Here is a 24705-nt window from a genome sequence, read left to right as displayed (position 1 = left end):
GCATTGCGTGCATGCACTAACATCAAAGGGGTTTACACCGATTGAAACATCTTGTTACAGCAAATACACCACCTGAGAATTCACGCAAGCATCATGAAAAGAAGTCACCTGAGTTGCACATCCAACTGTTTCAAACAGATGTGAGTGAAAATCGCTAAATGTATAAATCAATGAGAGTACACCACTGTAACAACGAATAGATCATGAATCACACCGAATTCATAATAAAACCATCAAGGCGGAAGGCCCCAATGATTCGAGAAACATATGGCCCCCATTAAACAAAGGCAGCTGCTACACGTTCCCACAAAACACGGAAATGCAGTAACGCAAATATTCACCCATCACTTATCAGTTAAAATAACACGGACCAACTATTGAGATTCAGTAATAGAGCGCAACGCTCACAGAATAAAGACAACTCGAGATCACAGCAGAAAATAGAACATGCGATAAACTACAATACATAAAAAGAAATATCGCACATACACGATAACACAAGTTCTGTCATATTCACAAAGCTTTAAAGCACATTAACTCAGGCTAACCATATCCCGTAGAGCGCATTGACACAACAATAGTAGAAAGGAACAAAGCAAACTCCGGACACTGACAAAATCATAGACTCAAGCATCCTATTAAGAGCAATATAAAGCAAGAAGTAATCGAAACACTTCATTCAGGCCAAGAGCTTTTCCGAACGGCTCCACGCATGAAGACCGCGTTTGAAGCTACGACCTATCTCATCACTGGCAGGAGAGGGCTCACTTAAGAGCACAGCTACATCCACCGAGTTCAGTCCGGAACCGCGCGACTGCTACGGTTGCAGGTTCGAATCCTGCCTCGGGCATGGATGTGTGTGATGTCCTTAGGTTAGTTAGGTTTAAGTAATTCTAAGTTCTTGGGGACTGATGACCTCAGAAGTTACGTCCCATAGCGCTCAGAGCCATACATCCACCGACAGCCACCGCTCGGCTCGGAGCGCATGGAAAGCCCACACGGGAAACGGACAATACCAACTTGACAACCACGAAGGTGTCGAACAGCACCGATAGACCTCTTTGCCCACGTAAGAGGTACAAAACTGGTTATCCTGTGCTTCTAGCAGACGAAAAGCAGCTCAAGTACCAAATGCAAGACAAACCTGAAAAGACACATAAAAAGACCTGGTCACACAAGATAGGCTAATGGACGAACTTTATAAATATGGGTCTCGATTACACATGGAATATAAATGGATCACTTAAGGTACTGACATACTGATGCGCAGAACGAGTTGCTTGCACTTAACGTCAGATTATCACTGAAACTTCTCAGTCCTTCTGGGACAGTTAGTAGAACCAACTGCAGACAAACAGAATCAAACAGGGCAACAGTCTTATCAAGCGACTCTACACAGACATTTCAACATATCATAAACACACTAATTATAATCCTTCATGCAGTGATTTATGCGTTTCCTCCTGTTGAGTTACGGGGTACTTTTAATGATATGAGCGTCCACTATCTACATCTATATGTACATGGGTAGACTGCAAATCACACTTAAGTGCTTGGCAGAGGGTTTATCGAACCACCTTCACAATAATTCTCTATTATTCCAATCTCGAACAGCGTGGTGGAATAACTAACACGTATATCTGTCAGTGCGAGCTCTTATTTCCCTTATTTTACTATGATGATCTTTTCTCCCTATGTAGGTCAGCGTTAACAAAATATTTTCACGTTCGGAGAAGAAAGTTAATGACTGAAATTCCGTGAGAAGATTCCGCCGCAACGAAAAACGCCTTCGTTTTGATGACGTCCTCCCCTAACTGTGTATCATGCAGTGACACTCTCTCCCCTATTCCATATTAATACAAAACGAGCAGCGCTTCATTGAAGTTTCTCGATGTACTCCGTTAATTCCATCTGGTATCAATTCCACACCGCGCAGCAGTACTTCGAAAGGAGACGGACAAGCACAGTGTAGCTAGACTCATCAGTAGATGTTACATATTTCAACTGTTCCGCCAAATAAACGCAGTCTTTGGTTTCTCTTCCCCGCATCATTTTCTCTCTCTTCTCTCCACTTAAGTAGTTCGTAACTGTAATTCTTAGGTATTAATTTAAAATTACGGCTTTTAGATTTGATTTATCGTGTAGCCGATGTTTAACGGATTCCTAGTAGCACTCTTGCGGATAACCCCACACTTTTCATAGCTTTGCGCTAATTGCCAACTGCCAACTTTCGAACCATACAGATATCTTTACTAAATTGTTTTGCAACTGATTTCGATCTTCTGATGACTTTACTAGACATTACCTACAAACAGTGATCGTAGATGGCAGCTACTCATGATCGCAACAGAGTTTCACTGGACACGGGGAGAAGAACATTTTTCCATAACACATCCGTCAGTAGTTCTCTTTGATGAACAGGATGTGCTTCACTTCAGCAACTGCTTCATTTCTGCACTACAATAGGGTGTCTCACGGAGACCTAGGAGCTATAAAGAGCTTGGAAAATCCCTGTCGGCTAGTCTCATAGTCTTTAAACCGGAGATGCTTATTTTGCTGTAATTGGTTTTGTGGAACCGAGAATTCATGCAGACTTTTCCCCATGGGAGTAATGTCTCAAACTTTCTACGCTTTGATCGATCCCTGGAAGACCAGTAGTAGGTTCCGAAGCACATCTGGAGGCATTCTGTAATCTGTTGACCTTCAGAGTGTTGATGAAACACAAAAATTGCATCGCGATTGAATACAACAGGTACCATGCGGACTTTTCTCCATGGGAGTAATGACTCAAATTGTCTCCGCTTTGATGGTCCTCATGAAGACCAGTATTAGTTTCCGAAGCACATCTGGAGACATTGTGTAATTTGTGGACCTTCAGAGTGTTGATGGAAGATAGAAATTTCATCGCAATTGAAAACAACAGGCACCATGCGTACTTTTCTGGATGGGAGTCATGTCTCAAATTGCCTACGCAATGATCGTTCCCTGGAAGACCAGTAGTAGTTTCGGAAAGCAAATCTTGAGGCTTTCTATAATCTGTGGACCTTCAGAGTGTTGGTGAAACACAGAAATTGCATCGAGATGGAATATAACATTCACCATGCGGACTTCTCTCCATGGGAGTAATATCTCAAACTGTCTATGCTTTGATCGCACCCTGGAAGACCAGTAGTAGTTTCCGAAGCACATCTGGACTCATTCTGCAATCTGTTGATCTTCAGTGTGTTGATGAAACACAGAAATTGCATCGGGATTGAATACAAAAGCCTCCATACCCACGTTTCTTCATGGGATTAATGTCTCAAACCGTCTACGCTTTGATGGTTCCCTGGAAGACTAGTGGTAGTTACCGAAGCACATCTGGAGGCATTCAGTAATCTTTGGACCTTCAGAGTGTTGATGAAACACAGAAATTGAATCGGCATTGAATACTACCGGCACCATGCGGACATTACTCCATGGGAGTAATGTCTCAAATTGTCTACGCTTTGATCGTTCCGTGGAAGAACCAGTAGTAGTTTCCAAAGCACATCTGGAGGCATTCAGTAGCCTTTGGACCTTCTGAGTGTTGATGAAACACTGAAATTACATCGAGATTTAATACAACAGGCACCATGCGGAATCTTCTCCATGGGAATAATGTCTCAAACTGTCTACGCTTTGATCGATTCCTGGGAGACTAGTCATGGTTTCCGAAGCCCATCTGGAGGAATTCTGTAAGCTTTCGACCTTCAGAGTGTTGATGAAACACAAAAATTGCATCGTGATGGAAACAACATTCACCATGCGGACTTTTCTCCCTGGGAGTAATGTCTCAAACTGTCTACGCTTTGATTGTTCCCTGGAAGACTAGTAGCAATTTCCGAAGCAGATCTGGAGGCATTCTGTAATCTGTGGACCTTCAGAGTGTTGTTGAAAACAGAAATTGCATCATAAGGGAATACAACATTCACCATGCGGACTTTTCTCCATGGGAGTAATGTCTTGAACTGTCTACGCTTTCATCGATTCCTGGGAGACCAGTAGTAGTATGCGAAGCACATCTGGAGGCATGCTGTAATCTTCCGTCCTTCAGAGTGTTGATGAAACACAGAAATTGCATCGAGATTGAATACAACAGTCACCATGCGGACTTTTCTCCATGGGAGTAATGTCTCAAACTGTCTTCGCTTTGATCGTTCCCTGGAAGACCAGTAGTAGTTTCCCAAGCAAATCTGGGGGCATTCAATTATCTGTGGACCTTCAGAGTGTTGATGAAACGTAGAAATTGCATCGACCTTGAATACAACATTCACCATGCAGACTTTTCTCCATGCAGTAATACTGAAATTGTCTACCCTTTGATCGTTCCCTGGAAGTCAGTAGTAGTTTCCGAAGCACATCTGGACCCATTCTGTAATCTGTTGACCTTCAGTGTGTTGATGAAACAAAGAAATTGCATCGGGATTGAATACAAACGTCTCCATACGCACGTTTCTTCATGGGAGTAATTATCAAACTGTCTACGCTTAGATATTTCCCTGTAGGACCAGTAGTAGTTTCCGAAGCACATCTGGAGGCACTCTGTAATCTGTGGATCTTCAGAGTGATGATGAAACACAGAAATTGCATCGAGATTGAATACAACAGTCACCATGCGGACATTTCTCCATGGGAGTAATGTTTTAAACTGTCTACGCTTTGATCGTTCCCTGGAAGACTCGTAGTAGTTTCCGAAGCACATCTGGAGGCATTCAGTAATCTTTGGACATTCAGAGTGTTGATGAAACAAATAAATTGCATCGAGATTGAATACAACATTCACCATGCGGACTTTTCTCCATGGGAGTAATGTCTCAAACTTTCTACGCTTTGATAATTTCCTGGAGGACAATTAGTAGTTTCCGAAGCACATCTGGAGGCATTATGTAATCTGTGGATCTTCAGAGTGTTGATGAAACACAGAAGTTGCATCGGGTTTGAATACAACAGGCACCATGCTTACTTTTCTCCATGGGAGTAATGTCTCAAACTGTCTACGCTTTGATCATTCCCTGGAGGACCAGTAGTAGTTTCCTAAGAACATCTGTAGGCATTATGTAATCTGTGGACCTTCAGAGTGTTGATGAAAAAAATACATTGCTTCGGGATTGAATAATACATTCCCCAAGAGGACTTTTCTCAATGGGAGTAATGTCTCAAAATGTCTCCGCTTGGATCGTTCCCTGGAAGACCACTAGTAGTTTCCCAAGCAAATCTGGAGGCATTCTATTATCTGTGGACCTTTAGAGTGTTGATGAAACACAGAAATTGCATCGGGATGGAATACAACATTCATCATGCGGACTCTTCTCCATGGGAGTAATGTCTCAAATTGCCTACACTTTCATTGATTCCTGGGAGACCAGTAGTAGTTTACGAAGCACATCTGGAGGTATGCTGTAATCTTCCGACCTTCAGAGTGTTGATGAAACAAATAAATTGCTTCGGGATTGAATACAACATTATCCATGAGGACTTTTCTCTATGGGAGTAATGTCTCAAACTGTCTCCGCTTGGATCGTTCCCTGGAGGACCAGTAGTAGTTTCCGAAGTACATCTGGGCTCATTCTGTAATCTGTTGATCATCAGTGTGTAGATGAAACACAGAAATTGCATCGGGATTGAATACAAAAGCCTCCATACCCACGTTTCTTCATGGGAGTAATGTCTCAACTCTGTCTACGCTTAGATATTTCCCTGTAGGATCAGTAGTAGTTTCCGAAATACATCTGGAGGCATTCTATAATCTGTGGACCTTCAGAGTGTTGGTGAAACATAGAAACTGCATTGTCATTAAATACAACAGGCACCATGCTTACTTTTCTCCATGGGAGTAATATCTCAAACTGTCTACGCTTTGATCGTTCCCTGGAAGACCAGTAGTAGTTTCCGAAGCACATCTGAAGGCATTCAGTAATCTTAGGACATTCAGAGTGTTGATGAAACACAGAAATTGCATCGGCATTGAATACAACAGCACCATGCGGACTTCTCTCCATGTTAGTATTGTCTCAAATTGTCTACGCTTTGATCGTTCCCTGGAAAACCAATAGTAGTTTCCGAAGCACATCTGGAGGCATTCTGTAATCTGTGGACCTTCAGAGTGTTGACGAAAGATAGAAATTGCATCGGGATAGAATACAACAGGCACCATGCGGACTATACTCCATGGGAGTAATGTTTCAAACTGTCTACGCTTTGATCGATTCCTGGGAGACCAGTCGTAGATTCCGAAACACATGTCGATTCATTCATTAATCTGTGGACCTTCAGAGTGTTGATGAAACACAGAAATTGCATCGAGATTGAATACTACAGGCACCATGCGGACTTTTCTCCATGGGAGTAATGTCTCAAACTGTCTACGCTTTGATCGTTCCCTGGAAGACTAGTAGTAGTTTCCAAAGCACATCTGGACTCATTCTGTAATCTGTTGATCATCAGTGTGTTGATGAAACACAGAAATTGCATCGGGTTAGAAACCAACAGGCACCATGCTTACTTTTCTCCATGGGAGTAATGTCTCAAACTGTCTACGCTTTGATCGTTACCTGGAATACTCGTAGTAGTTTCCGAAGCACATCTGGACTCATTCTGTAATCTGTTGATCATCAGTGTGTTGATGAAACACAGAAATTGCATCGGGATTGAATACAACATTCATCATGCGGACTTTTCCCCATGGGAGTAATGTCTCAAACTGTCTACGCTTTGATTGATTCCTGGGAGACCAGTAGTAGTTTCCGAAGCACATCTGGGGCATGCTGTAATCTTCCGACCTTCAGAGTGTTGATGAAACACAGTAATTGCATCGAGATTGAATAGAACATGCACCAATGCGGACTTTTCTACATGGGAGTAATGTCTCAAACTCTCTACGCTTTGATCATTCCCTGGAGGACCAGTAGTAGTTTCCGAAGCACATCTGTAGGCATTATGTAATCTGTGGACCTTCAGAGTGTTGATGAAACAAATAAATTGCTTCGGGATTGTATACAACACTCCCCATGAGGACTTTTCTCCATGGGAGTAATGTCTGAAACTGTCTCCGCCTGGATCGTTCCCTGGAAGACCACTAGTAGTTTCCAAAGCAAATCTGGACCCAATCTATTATCTGTGGACCTTCAGAGTTTGATGAAACACAGAAATTACATCGAGATGGAATACAACATTCACCATGCGGACTTTTCTCCATGGGAGAAATGTCTCAAACTGTGCACGCTTTGATCGTTCCCTGGAAGACCAGTAGTAGTTTCCAAAGCACAACTGGAGGCATTCTGTAAACGGTGGACCTTCAGAGTGTTGATGAAACACAGAAATTGAATCGGGATTTAATACAACAGGCACCATGCCGACTTTTCCCCATTGGAGTCGTGTCTCAAATTGCCTACGCAATGATCGTTCCCTGGGAGAGCAGTAGTAGTTTCCCAAGCAAATCTGGAGGCATTGTATAATCTGTGGATCTTCAGAGTGTTGGTGAAACACAGAAATTGCATCGAGATGGAATACAACATTCGCCATGCGGACTTATCTCCATGGGAGTAATGTCTCAATCTGTCTATGCTTTGATCGTTCCCTGGAAGAACAGTAGTAGTTTCCGAAGCACATCTGGACTCATTCTGTAATCTGTTGATCTTCAGTGTGTTGATGAAACACAGAAATTGCATCGGGATTAAATACAACAGGCACCATGCGGACTTTTCTCCATGGGAGTATTGTCTCAAACTGTCTACGCTTTGATCGTTCCCTGGAAAACCAGTAGTAGTTTCCGAAGCACATCTGGAGGCATTCAGTAATCTTAGGACATTCAGAGTGTTGATGAAACACAGAAATTGCATCGGCATTGAATACAACAGGCACCATGCCGACTTTTCTCCATGGGAGTATTGTCTCAAACTTTCTACGCTTTGATCGTTCCCTGGAAAACCAGTAGTAGGTTCCGAAGCACATCTGGAGGCATTCTGTAATCTGTGGACCTTCAGAGTGTTGATGAAAGATAGAAATTGCATCGGGATAGAATACAACAGGCAACATGCGGACTTTACTCCATGGGAGTAATGTCTCAAAGTGTCTACGCTTTGATCGATTCCTGGGAGACATGTCGTAGATTCCGAAGCACATGTCGAGGCATTCATTAATCTGTGGAACTTCAGTGTGTTGATGAAACACAGAAATTGCATCGGGATTGAGTACAACAGGCGCCATGCGGACTTTTCTCCATGGGAGTAATATCTCAAACTGTCTACGTTTTGATCGTTCCCTGGAAGAACCAGTAGTAGTATCCAAAGTACATCTGGAGGCATTCAGTAATCGTTGGACCTTCAGAGTTTTGATGAAACACCGAAACTGAATCGGGATTGAATACAACAGGCACCATGCGGACGTTTCTCCATGGGAGGAATGTCTGAAGCTGTCTACGATTAAATATTTCCCTGGAGGACCAGTACTAGTTTCAAAAGCACATCTGGAGGCATTCTATAATCTGTGGACTTTCAGAGTGTTGGTTAGACACAGAAATAGCATCGTGATGGAATACAACATTCACCATGCGGACTTTTCTCCATGGGAGTAATGTCTCATATTGTCTACGCTTTGATCGTTCCCTGGAAGACTAGTAGTAGTTTCCAAGGCACAACTCGAGGCATTCTGTAATCGGTGGATCTTCAGAGTGTTGATGAAACACAGAAATTGCATCGGGATTGAATACAACATTCACTATGCGGACTTTTCTCCATGGGAGAAATGTCTCAAACTGTCTATGCTTTGATCGTTCCCTGGAAGACTAGTAGTAGTTTCCGAAGCACATCTGGACTAATTCTGTAATCTCTAGACCTTCAGTGTGTTGATGAAACACAGAAATTGCATCGGGATTGAATACAAAAGCCTCCATGCGCACGTTTCTTCATGGGAGTAATGTCTCAAACTGTCTACACTTTGATATGTTCCTGGCAGACCAGTAGTAGTTTCCGAACCACAGCTGGAGGCATTCTGTAATCCTTGGACCTTCAGAGTGTTGATGAAACACAGAAATTGCATCGAGATGGTATACAACATTCACCATGCGGACTTTTCTCCATGGGAGGAATGTCTCAAACTGTCTACGCTTAGGTATTTCCCTATAGGACTAGTAGTAATTTCTGAAGCTCATCTGGAGGCACTCTGTAATCTGTGGACCTTCAGAGTGTTGATGAAACACAGAAATTGCATCGGGATTGAATATAACAGGCACCATGCGGAATTTTCTCCATGGGTGTAATGTCTCAAACTGTCTACGCTTTGATCGACTCCTGGGAGACATGTCGTAGATTCCGAAGCACATGTGCAGGCATTCTGTAATCTGTGGACCTTCAGAGTGTTGATGAAACACAGAAATAGCATCGGGAATGAATACAACAGGCGCCATGCGGACTTTTCTCCATGGGAGTAATGTCTCAAACTGTCTACGCTTTGATCGTTCCCTTGAAGACCAGTACTAGTTTCCGAACCACATCTGGAGGCATTCTGTAATCAGTGGACCTTCAGTGTGTTGATGAAACACAGAAATTGCATCGGGATTGAATACAACAGGCACCATCCAGATGTTTCTCCATGGAAGGAGGGTCTGAAGCTGTCTACGCTTAGATATTTCCCTGTAGGACCAGTAGTAGTTTCCGAAATACATCTCGAGGCATTCTACAATCTGTGGACCTTCAGAGTGTTGATGAAAGATAGAAATTGCATCGGGATTGAATACAACAGGCAGCATGCGGACTTTTCTCCATGGTTGGAGAGGAATGAAGAAAATTGTGAAGTAGAGGTAGGTGAGAACCAATGATAATGCAACACATAGTCTGTGACAATGGCAAAAAAGAAGAGAGACGGTGTGTCAGTGAGAAGATACAGCAGCAGTAGGAAGGAGTGAAACAGATAGTATCAGTAATATAGAGCAAGCCAGAGACAGTGACAGCAAGAGGAAATACTACTACTACTACTACTACTACTACTACTACTGGTAGTAGTAGTTGTAGTAGTAGTAGTGAGTGAGTGAGAATATGCAAGCCGGGGTGAGGGGTATGAGTGATATATTAGTGAGAAGAGAACAAGTATATTTGTGTACCAAAAGTGTTGGGAAATTTTTGGGAAGGTGCTGGGTAAAGTAGGATGAGGCAGCTGGAATCAGATTTTTCAGTGAATTATTTATAAAGGAGCAAACACACTTATTTGTGCTTAGAGAGGAGCATTTTCCCATTGGTAGATGAAACACTCAAAAAATATTACGTGTAACTGAAGCAAGTCATCAGGTTCTTCCATTTTCTCCCTATATAACACTTAAAATGCTGAGATGAAGTGGGAGATATGATACTGCGCAAAGAGTTTGACAGAGCACTGAAAGACCTAAGTTGAAACAAGGCCCTGGGAGTTGGCAACATTGCATTAGAACTACTGACAGCCTTAGGAGAGCCAGTCCTGACAAAACTCTACCATCTGGTGAGCAAAATGTATGAGACAGGTGAAATACCCTCAGACTTCAAGAAGAATATAATAATTCCAATCCCAAAGAAAACAGGTGTTGACAGATGTGAAAATTACCGAACTATAAGTTCAATAAGTCACAGCTGCAAAATACTAACGAGAATTCTTTACGGATGAATGGAAAAACTGGTAGAAGCTGACCTCGGGGAAGATCAGTTCGGATTCCGTAGAAATATTGGAACACGTGCAGCAACACTGACCCTATAACTTATCTTAGAAGCTACATTAAGAAAAGGCAAACCTGTGTTTATAGCATTTCTAGACTTGGAAAAAGCTTTTGACAATGTTGGCTGGAATACAGGGAGTCGTTTCTGAAAGTATTTGTATGGAGTGTAGCTTTGTATGGAAGTGAAACATGGATGATAAATAGTTGGACAAGAAGAGAATAGAAGCTTTCGAAATGTGGTGCTACAGAAGAATGCTGAAGATTAGATGGGTAGATCACATTACTAATGCGGAGGTATTGCATACAATTGGAGAGAAGAGGAGTTTGTGGCACAGCTGGACTAGAAGTAGGGATTGGTTGGTAGGACATGTACTTAGGCATCAAGGGATCACCAATTTAGTATTGGAGGGCAGTGTGGAGGGTAAAAATCATAGTGGGAGACCTAGAGATTAATACACTAAGCAGATTCAGAAGGGTGTAGGCTACAGTATGTACTGGGAGATGAAGAAGCTTGCACAGGATAGAGTAGCATGGAGAGCTGCATCAAACCAGTCTCAGGACTGAAGATCACAACAACAACAACAACAACAACAACACTAAAAATCTTGAAAACGGCTTAATGTTTTTCCCCATTTGTGTGTTATTATTAGTGTATCAAAGAAATAAAAGAAGAAACTACTCCGTCTTCATCAGTGACCCATTATAAAGTTAGTTAGTTGCTCATTCCATGGACAATTTTACATGACAGATTGTAATGATGTGGAGAAAGTCATTTTACATTGAAATTCCAAGTTAATTTGTACATATAATTACTTTCTGATCATTTCCTAGTTTGTGTTTTTTCTTTATTATTTACAAAAAGAAATGTGTGTTCAGATTTAAGTTAGTAATTCCTGTTCACCATAGTATCCTTTGCATCACATATATGATGTAGGTATTGTCATAATTAGATACAGCATACATACATCACAATTCTAGATGTTAATATAACTAATATGAAATTAACATTATACAATGTGTTTAAAAAATTTCATAATGGACTAATGGATTGGTATTAGATGTGCCCTATAACCATTCTGACATACAAGCAGTACACTTCAAGAAACAAGAATATACAAACAATATTTAATATTTACAATGAGAACAGCATGTTTGAATGACACTGAAAAGAAAGCAAGAGGTTATTAGTCATCAAGGAATTCAAAATACTCATCCATGATATAGAAACATTAATTTAATACTTAAGTTTTATTTCTGACTTAAATTTTTTGTCATTCATAATTCCCTTGATCTAAATTGACAGTGTGTTATACAGCTTTATTCCATAATGGCTCAACCTGTTTTGAGTTTTTGTTTTTATTTTTCTACATGCAGATTCTTCCTGATGTGTGTTGTACTTCTGTAAATCTGAATTCATATGTCAATTACTTGTGTGTGTACTTCTATCAGACATACTTTTGAATATGAACAACAATGGTACTGTAAGTATTATTAACTGCATGAATAAGGGCTTGCAGTGTGTTTGTGGAGAGCTGTATTTAATAATTTTAATGACATTTTCCTGTCATTTCAAAGTATCTGGAAGTGAGGTTTTTTGACACCTCAGAACATTCTTCTATAAGATGCAGCAGACTGGAAATAAGCAAAATACACTAACGGTGTACATTGTTTGCAACAAATTCCATAAATTATGCTCGGTGCAAAACATGCAGAATTGAGTTTTTTGGATATGTAAATGCAATGGCTTTTCCAGCTGAAGACATGGCCAGTGTGCATGCCCAATAATTCTGTAAACTTTACTTTCTCTATTTCATGGTCACTCAATAAAAACTGGAGGATATACTTCTCATTTCCTTTACTGTACTGTAGGTAATTTATTTTATTTAAATTAAATGTTAACTTATTAGGAAGAAACCACTGCAGCACGGAATTCACAACATTTTCAGCAGTAATAGATAAGGATTTTCCATCATCACCAAATTATGGTTGTATGGTCTGCAAATAACATCATTTTTGACAAACTGTTTGGGCTTTTAATGTCAATTATATAGATCAGAAATTATAGGTGGGGCCATGAACAGTACCCTACAGGACACCTGTTGCCACCCTCTTAGCATCTGATAGCCACTTTATTTTTTGCCTGTTTTGAGACCCTGTGAGTTCCAAAACCTGTGTTCTATGTTGTAGATAGGATTAAGTTAGTTCCTTGCCAATATCTTTGATGCTATAGCTTCCAGTTTCTAATGGAGTATTTAGTGGTTCACTGTATCAAAGGCATTGATAAGATCTTGGTTGATTCCTACAACACTTTTGTTATGGTCTAAATTCCTTCTGGCTCCTTCATGAGACTTGTATGGCTCCTGTGTTATAACCTGTATGAAAGCTGTGTTGATTACAATTCAGAAGATTGGAGGTGTCGAGATAGCTTATGATCCTGATTTTCATCAACTTCCTAAAGATTTATGAAAGAGATTGAAGGAGGGACATATGTCTGCAGTTTTCTACCTAGCATGAATACCCATTTTTGAACAGAGCTCTAACCTTAGAAATTTTCATCCTCTGTGTGAACACACCTTCACTGAATGAGAAATTGGCAGTATGTACCAGTGGCTACAAAATTTGTGGAGCAACTTTTTTATTTGTGACACTTGCACTTTATCCATTTCTGCAGACATTTTTGGCCTCAGACTATTAATTACTTCCACATTTCATATTCATTAGTGGAACTTATTCTCCTACTGATGCCTACTTTTGTGCTGTTATTTTCTTTTGTTTGTTAATGTTCATAATAGTTTCTCAAGTACACTTAGAAAGTAGTTAATAATGTAATTGAGCAATGCTTCTTTTTTTAGTTGATTGTTATCTCCAGATATAAGTATAGTCTCCTGTTCCTTACTGCTTTTCCCAGTTCTCTTTAACAATTTACCATGTTCTGCTTGATTCATTGTCTGACTCCCTTACCAATCTATAATTATGTAATATGTATGCTACATTAATTATCCTTTTTATATACTTACATTTGCAGTTTCATACTTTTTTTTCCTTTTTAGTGTCAGAAAAAATTTTCACTTCAGTGTAGAAATTTCTCAGTGTGTGTTTGTAAGTGTATGTGAGCTGACTCTCATGAATCTTTATAGACAGCACATTTCCAGATCTATCATGGAAAGAGAGAACATGTCATTTGTATTTGTTTGTGGCAATACGTATGCCGAGGATTGGTCAGTCACTGTGGTAGTAAACTGGTGGCAGTTTTCAGGGGAGAAAATTCTTTTGTACCTATGATGTACTATTGTTGTATTTACGGGAAGTGTGAAAACTGTAATAAGTGCATTGTGGTCAGATAAGCCTAGGTCAATGTTCCTTACTTCTATATCTGAGGTTTCTAGATTTGAAGATGTATTGTCTATGAAACTTTTTGAAGAGTTTGTTAGCATAGCTGGGATATTTATACACATGCCGGAAAAGTTTTGCATCATCCCAGTTCCAAGTACTCCTGAAGATAGATGTTGACTGTGGATATTGTATTACAGACACAGTCCCTTTGACTGTTAAGAGATGTCACTAAACCCACCCAAAGATGTATACAACCATGCATGAGCAGCACCTCTTAGACGGAGGGGCTCCAACAGCCAATAAGTTCGAGTCATTCCACCTGGAAGGTGGTAGACAGCTCATGTTGTCTGAAGTTCAGCCATGCCTAGATGGCCAATACTGTGGTTTGATCACATCCACTTAGTTACTTTGTGCTAGGAAGGGCTCTCAACAGGGGAAGTGTCCAGGCATCTCGAAGTGAACCAAAGTGATAGTGTTCAAATATAGAGGACATACAGAGATACAGGAACTACTGATGACAATCCCCGCTCAAGCCACCCAAGGGCTACTACTGCAGTGGATGACTGCTAGCTATGGCTTGTGGCTCATAGGAACCCTGACAGCAATGCCAGAATAATGCTTTTTGTGCAGCCACAGGATGTTGTGTTATGACTCAAACTGTGCACAACAGGCTGCATGATGGGCAACTCCACTCCTGACATCCATGGTGAGGTTAATTTTTGCAACCATGACAACATGCAGTGTCTTACAGATGGGTCCGACAACATGCTGAACAGGCCACTCAGGATTGGCATCACATTCTCTTCACTAATGAGTATCAAATACGCCTTCAACCACACAATCGTTGGAGATGTGTTTAGAGGCAACACGGTGAAGCTGAACACCTAAGACACACTGTCCAGCAGGTGTAGTTTCACTATGTGGGGCTGATGTATGTTGCTGCTGGTCATGGAAGGCATCATAATGGCTGTATGATACATGAATGCCATTCTCCAACCAATAGTGCAATGATATCCTCAGCATATTCGTGAGGCATTAATTGTTGTGGATGAGAATTCATACCCCCATGAATGACTTCCTTCAGGATAATTATATTGTTTAACTAGAGTGGCCAGCATGCTCTCCAGACAGAACCCATCAAACTTGTCTGGGATGGATTGAAAATGGCTGTTTATGGATAACATGACCCGCCAACCACTCTTGGGGATCTATGCCAAATCGCCGTTGAGGACTGCGACAATCAGGACCAACAGTGCCTTGATGAACTTGTGGATGGTATGCCATGACAAATACAGGCATGCATCAATGCAAGTGGATGTGCTATTGGGTATTAGAGGTACCAGTGTATACAGAAATATGGACCCCCACCTGTGAAGGTATAACTGTATAGTGGTACAACATGCAGTGTGTGGTTTTTATGAGCAATAAAAAGGGCATAAATGTTGTTTTCTATTCCAGTTTTCTGTACAGGTTCTCTACTCTCCAACTCTAGGGAATGAGGTTATGCAAAACATTTTTGATGTGTGTATTAGAATAAAAGTTGAAACTACATAGAAAATTAAGGAACGGAATTTTAATTGCACTGTGTACCAACATATTGACATTATAAAGTCCCAAGATACAATTATTGACTTTTTCTCACCACATAAGATGCTCAGTCTAATTTATAAAAATGTCTGGATCACAGATCTTGTTTCTAGAACACTTTCACAGCTGCCACACTTTCTATACCAAGAAGTCCCTTCCATACAGCCTAGTCATCCATGGCTGTTGCATCAGTAGTGATGAGCAGTTCCTCTGAAAATATGCTGAGGATCTCACTGAGGCCTTCACAGACTGTTAATACCTTCCCAGCTTTGTAGAACAACACATCCCCGTGCCTTATTGCTCCAGTCACCCACCACCTCGCAAAGATACAGCATTCCACTCATGACATGGTAGTACAATCAGGACTGGAGCAACCATATCATATTCTCCTTCTCCCCTGCAGGTCCGGGGTTTAGAGTAGGCCCGAGGTATTCCTGCCTGTCGTACAAGGTGACTAAAAGGAGTTTCACATGTTTCAGCCCTTATGTGATGGCCTCCTGTAGGGTTTGACTTCCATTCTTCAAACTTTTCTGAAAGAATGAGCCAATTGGAACACTAGATCGCGTGTTGTCCATTGTGTCCTTCGTGAATTAAGATCTTTAGACCCGTGACCACACATGCATCGTGCTGCTGATGCCTGCACTGTTAACTCCCTGATATGCCAAGGGGTAGATGTCCATCCTCCTGGGGCACCGGGACTCCCAGCAAAGGCCATCCTATCAGATGGCAACTGTTGGGAGGGCCCCTGGTCAGAGTGGGCGGCATCAGGGTGGATGACAAACGATGAAGCGCAGTCCATCATCTCTTGCTGGTGGTGAAACACCAGCAGTTTCTAAGCTATCACAAGCACAATTCAACACACAAAAGTACAAGTAAGAGCTTAAATGTGGTCCAGGGTATCACATTTCACAGAGACATTGTTTTGCAGTCCGAAATTGAGCTGCATGCCAATTTAGAGTGACGAGGTGTAAATTTCATCCAGCATGTCCACAGGGGTCGGAAGGATAATGAGGTTGCCAGCGGTGCCTTCATATTGGCCTTTGAGGGTGATACATTGTTCAAGAAGGTCAAGGTGATGGTCTACTGGTGTGAAGTAAAGACCTGTATCCATCCCCCAACTCGGTGCTTTAAGTGCTGGAAGTTCAGCAATATGTTTTCCCGCACTACTTCCAGTGTCACAAGCCAAGATTGTGGTTGCCCACCACATCACAATACTCCATGTGCACTGCCTTCCACGTGTGTCAACTGCAGAGAGCACCATTCACCTTGCTCACCTGACAGCAGGATTCTCCAGAAAGAAAGGAGAATCATGGAGTACCAGACCCTGGACTGAATGACCTACACTGAGGCTAAGAGAAAATTTGAACACATGCATTCTGTGTGTATGACATAGTCTTGCACCACCCCTACAACAGTTCTGACACCATGAGCTGTGCCAAACCAGGTCACCTCTCAGAGCTGGTAGACTCCCCTGCCCCCCTGATGTTGGAGAGCATTTCCATCCCTGTTGATCCTGCACCACCTACTTGAGGAGCAACATGACCCCCGCCCCCCCCCCCCCCCCCCCGCCCCCACCGCCGCCATCATTGCGCAACAATCAAGGCTGGAGCTGGAGAAGCGTAAGTGTTCTTCAGCTTCTCTCCCTAGGAAGTGGTCCCTTGGGTCACTCCATTCCTAGGTATCTTCTAGTGGGAAACATGCTGGCCAGGGTAGTTGACTTACACCTTCTAGAGCACGTTGGGTGGCAGGGGATACATGCGGACGTGCATTGTCCTGTTGGAACAGCAAGTTCCCTTGCTGGTCTAGGAATGGTAGATCGATGGGTTCGATGACGGTTTGGATGTACCGTGCACTATTCAGTGTTCCCTCGACGATCACCAGAGGTGTACAGCCAGTGTAAGAGATTGCTCCCCACACCATGATGCTGGGTGTTGGCCCTGTGTGCCTCGGTCGTATGCAGTCCTGATTGTGGCGCTCACCTGCACGGCACCAAACACGCATACGACCATCATTGGCACCATGGCAGAAGCTACTCTCATCGCTGAAGACGACACATCTCCATTCGTCCCTCCATTCACGCCTGTCGCGACACCTCTGGAGGCTGGCAGCACGATGTTGGGGCGTGAGCGGAAGACGGCCTAACGGTGTGCGGGACCGTAGCCCAGCTTCATGGAGACGGTTGCGAATGGTCCTCGCCGATACCCCAGGAGCAACAGTGTCCCTAATTTGATGGAAGTGGCGGTGCGGTCCCCTACGGCACTGCGTAGGATCCTATGGTCTTGGCGTGCATCCGTGCATCGCTGCGGTCCGGTCCCAGGTTGACGGGCATGTGCACCTTCTGCCGACCACTGGCGACAACATCAATGTACTGTGGAGACCTCACGCCCCACGTGTTGAGCAATTCGGCGGTATGTCCACCCGGCCTCCCGCATGCCCACTATACGCCCTCGCTCAACGTCCGTCAACTGCACATACGGTTCACGTCCATGCTGTCGCGGCATGCTACCAGTGTTAAAGACTGCAATGGAGCTCCGTATGCCACGGCAAACTGGTTGACACTGACGGCGGCGATGCACAAATGCTGCGCAGCTAGCGCCATTCGACGGCTAACACCATGGTTCCTGGTGTGTCCACTGTGCCGTGCGTGTGATCATTGCTTGTACAGCCCTCTCGCAGTGTCCGGAGCAAGTATGGTGCGTCTGACACACCGGTGTCAATGTGTTCTTTTTTCCATTTCCAGGAGTGTAGATCTCACTAGACCCTCTCACATGATGGATATAAACTATTCAGGCAATAAATCAGTGGAAGCAGGTGACTGTGAGCCGTACAGTGCTTCACTGAATTTTCCGTGCCTTCCCAGTCTCACGATGTCATCGTCCAGTGGAACTGTGGTGGTTTTATCCACTGCCTGGCTGAGCTACAGCAACTGTTGAGGTTTAAACCTGGTATCTGCATTGCCCTCCAGGAAACCTGGTTCCCTGCCCTCCGTCACTATAAGGCATATTACAGCAACCACAGTGACTATAATCGATTGACAGGTGGAGTTTGCGTTTATGTTCTAAACTCAGTCTGTAGTGAACATGTGCCCCTTCAAAACTCTCTTGAAGCTGTGGCTGTCAGAATAAACATGATGCACGAAATAACTGTCTGCAATGTGTATCTTCATCTAGATGGTGCAGTACCCCTGAATGTATTAGCTGCACTAATTATTAAACTGCCTAAACCTTTCCTTCCTCGGGAGATTTTAATGCCCATAACCCCCTGTGGGGTGGTACCATAGTTACTGGGCGAGGCAGAGTTGTCGAAATTTACTGTTGCAATTTGACCTCTGACTCTTAAATACTGGGGCCACCACATGCTTCAGTGTGGCTCATGGGAGTTACTCAGCCATTGACGTATCAATCTGCAGCCCAGGACATCTCCCATCTATCCACTGAAGGGCACATGACTACCTGTGTGGTAGTGAGCACTTCCCCATCTTCCTGGCAGTGCCCCAGCATCAGGCACACAGATGCCTGCCCAGATGGGCTTTGAACAAGGCTAACTGGGTAACTTTCACCTTAGCTGTCACCGTTGAATCTGCCCCATATTGTAACATCGATGTGATGGTTGAGCAGATGACTAGCACAATTGTTTCTGTCACAGAAAACGGAATCCCTCGCTCTTTAGGGTGCCCAAGGAGTAAGGCAGTCACTTGGTGGTCGCCGCAAATCATTCAGGCAATTGAGGAGTGTCTGCATGCTTTACAGCCCGTAAGTGGCACCCTTCCCTGGAGCACATCATAGTCTTTAAATGGCTCCGTGCCAGTGTTCGCTACCTTATCGAACAACAGAAGGAGTGGTGTTGGGAGAGATAAGTCTCCACCATTGGAGGCCACATGTCTTCCAAAGTCTGGAAAAAGATCAAATGTCTCTTTGGGTACCAAGTCTCAATGGCTGTCCCTGGTGTTACCATAAATGGCGAGTTATGTACCGACACAAATGTGATTGCCAGGCACTTTGCCGGGCACTGCATTGGATAATCACCCCCCAAGGTTTCGCACACTGGAATGGTGGCTGAAAGGTAATGTACTCTAATGCACTACATGCTGTGGTGAATCCTATAATGCCCCATTTACAAAGTGGAAGCTCTTCAGTGCTCTTGCACATTGCACCGACACAGTTCCTGGGCCTGACCGCACCCACAGCCAGGTGATTAAACATATCTCATCTGACTGCAAGTGACATATAATCATCATCTTCAACCGGCTATGGTGAGATTGTCTAAAAACTCACTTGATGTTGACAGCTATCACCCAATCTGCCTCAACAATGTTCCTAAAAAGCAATGCCACAAGAGTGAGAATAAAACGGATGAAATGTGTAACACAAAACAGAAAGAAAGGAAAAGCCACAAGAATGAAGGGCACACTATGAACACTAAAAGGAACAAAAGAGGACAAGAAAACAACAGAAGAGAGTAAAACATGAAAGCAGATTACAGTGGCTGGCAACCACGAGGATAGAAAGGCAAAGCCAGTGACTCTGCAACACATTAAAATCTCAACCGTACAGCACTAGGCTGGAGGACACAGAGGGTCAAAGGATACACTAAACCCTACATATAAGTATAAAACCCACTCTCACGGATAAAATGTAAAACTAAAACTGCTGTGGAGTCACTGTGTCCAACACCGAAGGCAGGTTGGAGGGAAAGTTGACAGTCGGTCACAGAGCGGCTAAATGTGAGTAGTCCAGGAAGAGGTGGACAACTGTCATTTGGAAGCCACAGCGAGACTTAGGTGGCTTCTCGCAACAGAGTAGTTAACCATGCATTAGCCTCATATAGTCAATGCAGAGCCGGCAGAGGATGACTGATTCCCTGGGAGAGGCCTGCCTGGAAGACTTCCACACATTCATAGCCTCCTTAATGGCATGCAGTTTGTTGCGTGTGCTGTTATGCCATTCCATCTCCCAAAGCCAGAAAACCCCATGGTGTAAGACAGAATGTAGGTCAGCTTCAGAGAATGCCTATCTCCAGAAGCAGTTTCCACGTCGCCTGTTTGGGAGCCATTCCGTGGTTTTTCAGTGGACCCCAGGACACGTCATTATCCCTGGCCATGAACTTGCTGATAGGCACATGTGAGAAAACGCAAATCACCAAAATGTAAGTAGTTACTCTTTTTAAAAAAAATTGTGAATTTAACTGTTTAATAATATAAAACTAACACAACTGTATCGTTATAAATCCCACTGATGATACCTTAGAACAGGAGAATGTGAAAAGTGTATGGGATAAATAAAGTAACTAGCAGCAGGATAAGGCAGCTTTATTTACAAAACAAATTTTTATATGCTTGCTGCAGAGGATGGCCACACAAACAGACTTGTTATTCATGCCATGCCAGGCATTTCCACATGGCCCATACTAGAAATTCAGAAGATTCATCTGAACATCCATAAAACAATACAACGCACAAAATTCAACAACATATGCAAATTTAACAATCTGGTACCTAAATAATCAATGTAAAAATTAAAAACACTTCAACCACCACGCAAAAAGCAATGCATTCTGCTCAGAAAATATGGTTAAAATACGAGATAAAATCCCTAAGACTCTAAAAAACAAGAGTTAAATTATGAGTTGTATAAGACATATTTACAACTCGCAGACACCATAAATCATATGAAACTTTTCTCCCATCTGGTCAACAGGGTCGAAAAGCTTTCAAAACTGGTGCACAAAGAATAGAAACAGTTAATAGAAGAAAGATCAACCTACTCAAAAAACTCCAGTTACAACATATTACCTTTACTCACACACACAAATTCTACCCAAGATTAGTGAACCTTACGGACACACTGTTAAACAGTAAAGAAAGACAGCTGTTGGAGAAAGGATGAAAATACAATGTAAATTTAGAAAAAGATGAAGGTTCCTTAGGAAATCTAATTATAGAAGCATAAAGTGTTTTGACAAGGGATGATAGGAATGAAAATAGCAGTGTCAGCATTGGATTAACTAGAGAACCAGTAAAAAAAGAAATCCAGAATATAATAACCAGCATCCAAATGCAACAACACAAAAACAACAAAAACTCAGATCTGCAACACTAGGATAAACTAGGAAAAAACTACAAAAACAAAATGTTATCTTTTTAAAATAATAATTCCAATCCCAAAGAAAGCAGGTGTTGACAGATGAGAAAATTACCAAACAATCAGTTTAATACGTGACAGCTGCAAAATACTAACACGAAAGTTTTACAGACGAATGGAAAAACTAGTAGAAGCCGACCTCGGGGAAGATCAGTTTGGATTCCGTAGAAATACTGGAACACATGAGGCAATACTGACCTTACGACTTATCTTAGAAGAAAGATTAAGGAAAGGCAAACCTATGTTTCTAGCATTTGTAGACTTAGAGAAACTTTTGACAATGTTGATTGGAATACTCTCTTTCAAATTCTAAAGGTGGCAGGGGTAAAATACAGGGAGCGAAAGGCTATTTGCAATTTGTACAGAAACCAGATGGCAGTCATAAGAGTCGAGGGGCATAAAAGGGAAGCAGTGGTTGGGAAGGGAGTGAGACAGGGTTGTAGCCTCTCACTGATGTTATTCAATCTGTATATTGAGCAAGAAGTAAAGGAAACAAAAGAAAAATTCAGAGTAGGTATTAAAATCCATGGCAAAGTAATAAAAACTTTGAGGTACGCCGATGACATTGTAATTCTGTCAGAGTCAGCAAAGGACTTGGAAGAGCAGTTGAATGGAATGGACAGTGTCCTGAAACGAGGATATAAGATGAACATCAACAAAAGCAAAATGAGGATAAAGGAATGTAGTCGAATAAAGTTGGGTGATGCTGAGGGAAATAGATTAGGAAATGAGACACTTAGAGTAGTAAATGAGTTTTGCTATTTGGGGAGCAAAATAACTGATGATGGTTGAAGTAGAGAGGATATAAAATGTAGACTGGCAATGGCACGGAGAGCGTTTATAAAGAAGAGAAATTTGTTAACATCGAGTATAGATTTAAGTGTCAGGAACTCTTTCCTGAAAGTATTTGTATAAAGTGTAGCCATGTATGGAAGTGAAACATGGATGATAACTAGTTTGGACAAGAAGAGAATAGAAGCTTTCGAAATGTGGTGCTAGAGAAGAATGCTGAAGATTAGATGGGTAGATCACATAACTAATGAGAAGGTATTGAATAGGATTGGGGAGAAGAGAAGTTGTGGCACAACTTGACTAGAAGAAGGGATCCGTTGGTAGGACATGTTCTGAGGCATCAAGGGATCACCAATGTAGTATTGGAGGGCAGCGTGGAGGGTAAAAATCATAGAGGGAGACCAAGAGAAGAATACACTCAGCAGATTCAGAAGGATGTAGGTTGCAGTAGGTACTGGGAGATGGAGAAGCTTGCACAGGATAGAGTAGCATGGAGAGCTGCATCAAACCAGTCTCAGGACTGAAGACCACAACAACATCAACAACAACAACATTTTAAAAGGAGACAAGGGGACCACAATATTACTGATACACCAAGAACAATACATTGACAAAACACAAGAAATCATTTTACAAAATAGCATTACAAATTTAAAATCAGACATGACATTCAGATTAAAGACAAAAGTAAAAAAAAAAAAAAAAAAAAACACTCTGAAAAATATTGACATCATACTGGATAACATGGAGAAAAGAAAGTTGTCATAGATCAGTCCCACTGCGCTGGTTCTCCAAAGCCAACCAAAAATCCACAAACCGAATCTTCTGTGAGGCCAATACTGGATGTTAGAAAATCCCCCCACATTAAAGCTTGCAGGATACATGTTAAAATTTCTGTCTGAAAATTTCAAATTACAAGAAGACAGAACTATTAAAAACACTTCACAGCAAATACAACGAACAAAAGATATAACCCTCCTTTCATTTGTTATAGAAAACATGTATTGCAACATACCAGTACCAGAAATAGTTCAAATGGCTCTGAGCACTATGGGACTTAACATCTGAAGTCATCAGTCCCCTAGATCTTAGAGCTACTTTAACCTAACTAACCTAAGGACAACACACACACAGTCATTCCTGAGGCAGGATTCGAAACTGCAACCTTAGTGGCTGCGTGGTTCCTGACTGATGCGCCTAGAATTGCTTGGTCACACCGGCCAGGAGTACCAGAAGTAATAGAAATTATACATAAGTACCTGAAAACTTATAGTCACCTTCCTGATGAACAGATTAAGGAAATATGCACAGTAATAAAGCTCATAACACAACGAAATTACTTCAAATTCAGTAATGAATTTTATTTAGAAGAAGATGGATTACCAATTGGGTCCCCAGTTTCAGAAGCCTTAGCAGATATTTTTGTAAACCACATTTAACAGATCATTTTCACAAAAATATTTGCAAAAGAATACAACATATTATACTGGTTCAGATACATGGATGACATCCTTTGCTTAACAGATGTACCACAAAGAAAATTTGAAAAACTACATACTGACATCAGCAAGATCCATAAAAATATAAAATTCACAATTGAAAGAGAACAGAACAACCAAATTAACTTCCTGGATATAACAATAAAAAAACAGAACCATAAGCATATGTTTGAAATTTACCGTAAACCCACAGCAACAGACAATATGATTCCTCAATCCTCTAACCACCCACTCACACAAAAGCAAACAGCACTTCAACACATGCTCCACAGACTCAACACAGTACCACTTGCCAAAGAAGGCTACCAAAAAGAATTGGACATAATGATGCAGGAGGCACAAAGTAATGGTTACAACAGTAACACAGTAACCAAGCTTAACAACAAAATTAAAAGTAAAATAAAAGCAGAAAGCTCCAAACCACAGACAACAACACAACAGAACCAAACACAAACATGCAGTCTCATAACAACTGCACAGGATAATCAGAAAAAGTTGAAAGAAAACAGTAGATGATACACAATGACATACAAATGCAAACTCACCTATCAAATCACCAACATTTTCAAAAGATAAGGAATAAACATAGCAGACACAATAGACAGTTCTGTTCAAAAATACACCCCAAAACTGACAAATAACAGAGACATATACC

This window comes from Schistocerca gregaria, chromosome 10 (genome assembly GCF_023897955.1).
Source record: "Schistocerca gregaria isolate iqSchGreg1 chromosome 10, iqSchGreg1.2, whole genome shotgun sequence".
NCBI classification, from domain to species: domain Eukaryota; kingdom Metazoa; phylum Arthropoda; class Insecta; order Orthoptera; family Acrididae; genus Schistocerca; species Schistocerca gregaria.
This window is presented reverse-complemented; position numbering follows the sequence as displayed.